The following is a 4710-nucleotide window of genomic DNA, read 5'->3' as shown; positions in this document are numbered from 1 at the left end:
TCAGAATTACAACATAAGATTTTCACAAGGGTTAATAATTCTTGGAAACAAATTGTTAGTAGTTACGACTATTCAGAATCATTTTAATATTGTATTCATAATAGTAATGTTATATACCGAATTTGTTATCATAATGTATACTCCGTAGTATATAGTACTCGTATATATTATTATTATCTTCTCATAAGAGATTGTAAAATTATACACAAAAGTGTATTTGCATGTCAGCTCTAGCCTCTAGGTGCATTTGGTTTATTATTACAAAATGACACCTTACTAACCATGTTTCAATTTTGACCCATTACCAACCCACTTGACCTGTCCATCTTCACTACTACAACCCCACCTCATTTGTCCATCTTCACTTTTATAAAAAGGAGAGAACTTACCAGATTTGCAATCACAACACCAGGATCATGTTCAAATGAGATGGCCTTGATTGGAGCAAGTTTATTGCAGTGGCTACACCATGTTGCTTAGATCTTTAGTAGTACTGAATGGCAAATAATTAGATCAACTTAATAATAATGCTCGCCTTGCGATTTTATGCTCTTGGTAACGACCACCTTCACGGGCTCATCATTAATTTATAGGTGGATTTAGCAATTTCGTTCTGAATTATTGAAACTAACACTCAATCCTGTCCAAATCCACACTCAAGAACACAAAGAAAGTAAAGATAATGAGAAAACAACAATTTCAAAAAAAAAAAAAAAAAAAAAAAAACAAATGCACCATATCATTGTTTGCCCCAAAAGACTACAGTATTTTTATGACATAATCATTTCCTCTTTCAATGTTTCATAGTTCTTAAAATGATTAACATTATACACTGATCACTATGTTAGTTACATAATCAACTCCAAAGAAAGAGTATAACAATATCATAGAAGCGCAAACTTTATTATCATGTTTTTAACACGGTAGTAAAAAAAATACAATTGGTGATGTTACCTATCTCTCGTTAATTCTATTAAGTTCACAATTTGAAATGTTATTTTTCTTTTTTTTTTATCATTATGCAATCAATCAATTAACTTGATTTTCTCTAAATTATATCTTCTTTTTCATGATTTCTAATTGAGTCTCTCCTACATTGGTTCACCTTTTGAGTCACGTTTTGTTCTCGCAAAAAAGACAATATCAAGTAAAAAAACACGATATAATAGTCTAGTCCATAGCAAACAATGATTAGTTTAGATTAGATAGATTAGGTTTAAAAAGTTTTCAATGAGTACCTGCTTGAGATTAAGGAGATAACTCCTAGTCAAATACGCTTGTACAATTGAACGAGGACTTAGAAACAATAGTTGATATCCATTTTCCTGCACATTAGTAGCGTAAATAACTTAATATGCCAAGTGTACAAAACGTATGTAATAAGCACATATAGATAAATATAAATATAAGAATTTTCTAGTGGTCATAATAAATACCTTTATAGCAGAGAAGAGTGTAGCAACCCCAGATTGACTCCAATCCTTCCCAACTAACGGCATGAATTGACCGAGAACATCAGACCTACAACCGTATATATGAAAAATGAAACAAAAAAAAACTTAATATCTGATTTTTTAAACATTAACAAAAAAAACATCTAAAACACCCTTAAAATTGATCTTACTTTGTGATCGTCCCATCAACATCCGAAATCACAATTCTTGCATTCCATTTCCACAAGTAAATATGAGCATCCACCTACATGTATCATTATTCACATATAATAATTAGGAAGCCGCAGTAGAACATAACAATAACAAATCAATCATAAAGTCGAACCTTTTGAACTCCTAAAACTCTAGTCGAGAAAATAAACGACAACATATTTTGCCCATCGTTTAGATTCAACGATGATATTTGCTCGGTAGTGGGAACATATGTCCTAACAAATTGCCTCTTTGGAGACACACTAGGCGCTAACGTTGTTTCTACGGGTTGCGAAGACTCGAGCATCGATCCAGAATCGAGAAAAATGTCTTCGCCCGAAAGGTTACTTGAATTATGGTCAAGTGTATTGACTCGTCTAAAAGGTCATAATCTCCATCCACGTGATGGAGTTGAAGGGAGCCCAGTATCGTTACTGGGCCCACTACACTCCATGGGAATCGCATCACGGGTCTCAACGGGCAATTCTAAACCATATGCAGCCGATCCAAGGACAATATGAGCAGCTTTTTCCCACGTAAAGTATTTATCTTCGATTTTGACTATTAAGTTGTCATTTTTGATGGTTGATGACGCAGCGTTTCAAAATTCTTCCTCGTGTATGTGGTGTGCGTTGAACGTGTCAGCAGCTGTACTTAATCCCATGCCTGGTCGAAGTAAGTTGCCACAAAGAGATAACTCGAAACCTGAAATATCGATTACATTAGAGTAACTATAAATAACTACCATTATGAATTATCACCATTGACATTATAGATTCAAATGACATTGTAAAGTTTCTTATTTGGTGTTATCCCAATAAGATGCAATAATTTCTTATGCTAGAGAAGTAGAGATGACAAGTGGATTGTGCAGAGTGCAATTTTTGAATGCACAAAACTTTATAAATCATATATATATATATATATATATATATATATATATATATATATATATATATATATATATATATATATATATATATATATATATATATATATATATATATATATATATATATATATATATATGTGTGTGTGTGTGTGTGTGTGTGTATGTGTGTGTGTGTGTATGTGTGTGTTTTACTTCAACAAAATGAATCTAAATTTCCCATTATGATAATATAATTCAAATAGTAACATATTATTCATAGAAAAAAAAACCAAAGATGCACAAAAAATCATTTTCTAGTTAACCCAACCGACAAGACCCATTTTGACCCATACAATATATTAACAGTGTTGGGTCAACACCTATACACAAGTCCATTTATCACAGTGTTTTACCTCTTCGTCTTGGCCCATCAAAATGTTCATTACCAGTTTCTGGCCCATTTGAACTATTTTTGACCCATTCAGATTCTTCATGGTCTTCATCTTTAACAATTTCAGTATCAGAAAGTTTAATTTCCATATCCGGTGAATTCACCCCTGCAGACTCAGTTTTAACCTCTAAATATGAAGATTATGCATTTACAACCCTTTCATCAATATGAAAAAAAAACATAAACATGAACATCAAATTGTACATGCCCTTCTTAAAAAAGTAATAATCCTTAGAGAACTTAACTATAAATAGATTAGCCGATTACCAAGGGTCAATATGGGCAGTAGTATGTCGTCCACCACCTTCAAAACCTTAGATAAAAATATCACAATTAGTTATGTAAAATGATGATACTCTGTATTAAGAAACAGTTAATTAATAAATGAAAAAGTTCTAAATACAATTATATATTCAATTTTCATTTGCAGTTTTCATATGACGTCAAAAACGATTATTAGAATTACCTTTGTTGCTTACTAACTCTCTCCACAAATTGCCTGCACCAACATGGTTTATATCCTATAGAAAAAGCCACTAAATTTTCATACTTCCACATACAGATGCAAACATATAAGTTATGTCATACATCAATGGACGTTGCATCTGATTAACAAATAAATTATAAGAAACTAATAATACATGTTATAAAAGCTTGTTTCAACTAATAAATGAAGTTTTAGTGGAGGTAGCAATTTCAACCCACTTACATACTAATGGGAAAAATATGACTTGGACGATATCAGAAAATATGATGATTTATAAACCTAACCTCTTAGAAGTATAGCTTTATCTTTACCTCCACAAATTACAACCTCCATGTATTTTCCAGCTATTTTTGCAAGCTAGCAGATATAAAGCATTGATAAATAAGAAATTTGGTTAAATGCAAGATCAATATTCAAATAAAGAGAACCCATTTTTTATAAACAAAACTTTTTCAGTACATAGATCAAGCCCTAATTCAAATGAATACTTACTTTATAATTCAACACCAGTCTTTGATCAACACCAAAGCTGACATTTCAATTTCTTTAATTCAATGTTCAGATTCAAATTACAGCATAAATTGAATGACATACTATAATTCTACAACAGTCAAAATCGGATTAGAAAACCAAAGTAAAAGCCCTAATTCAAATAAATACTTACCTTCTTTTCATGAAATAAAGATCGTAAACAGGTAATAAATAAAACTTTCATATAAATCGAATGAACGATTATCAGTTTTAGGTGCAACAGATAGTTGATGTATCATTTGAGATGGGTTTTAAAATATATGCATATGGTCGATTTGGAATTGGATTTCAGTAATTCACTTCCAGTAGTAATGCACAACAGGTTCACACACTAATTGGAATTGTGCTAGGGTTTCATCATCTTGTTGATACAAATCTTGTCATCCCTAGTGAAAATGATTTAGGGAGCATCTTTGTAATTGAGCAGATTTAGGGCTATAGTTCCTTGCGAGTTTTTTTTTTTAGTTATCACCGTGTTTTTCGTTACGAGTAATTAAGGCATAATAATGTTTAGAGGATTTTAGGGTTTTTCTTGTTGCAGAATGAGGAGGAGAATAAAAGACCCCTAAAATATTTAATTTGGCCGCCACCTGTGATGACCCGAAAAATTTCGACTAATTTAAACCAATTCTCTATACGACTTATTATTTTGGCATGTTAAACAAAGTCTGTTAGATTGAGTCTCAAAATTTTAGAACTGTTTCATATATACAATTACCTTTGA

At 31.5% G+C, this 4710-nt stretch overlaps 1 long non-coding RNA gene across 1 annotated transcript; it reads right to left on the bottom strand.

Moving 5' to 3' along the window:
• Positions 1-1435: 1435 nt before the first annotated feature.
• On the bottom strand, positions 1436-1863 carry LOC139899572 (uncharacterized). Its single transcript, XR_011777588.1, has 3 exons — positions 1780-1863; positions 1625-1698; positions 1436-1521 (listed from the first exon to the last, which is right to left on the bottom strand). It is a non-coding gene; the product is annotated as an uncharacterized lncRNA (long non-coding RNA).
• Positions 1864-4710: the final 2847 nt, after the last annotated feature.

The sequence above is a fragment of the Rutidosis leptorrhynchoides genome, chromosome 3 (assembly GCF_046630445.1).
Source record: "Rutidosis leptorrhynchoides isolate AG116_Rl617_1_P2 chromosome 3, CSIRO_AGI_Rlap_v1, whole genome shotgun sequence".
NCBI lineage: Eukaryota > Viridiplantae > Streptophyta > Magnoliopsida > Asterales > Asteraceae > Rutidosis > Rutidosis leptorrhynchoides.
Note: the sequence above shows the minus strand (reverse complement) of the source record. Positions and strands in the feature narration are given on the sequence as shown.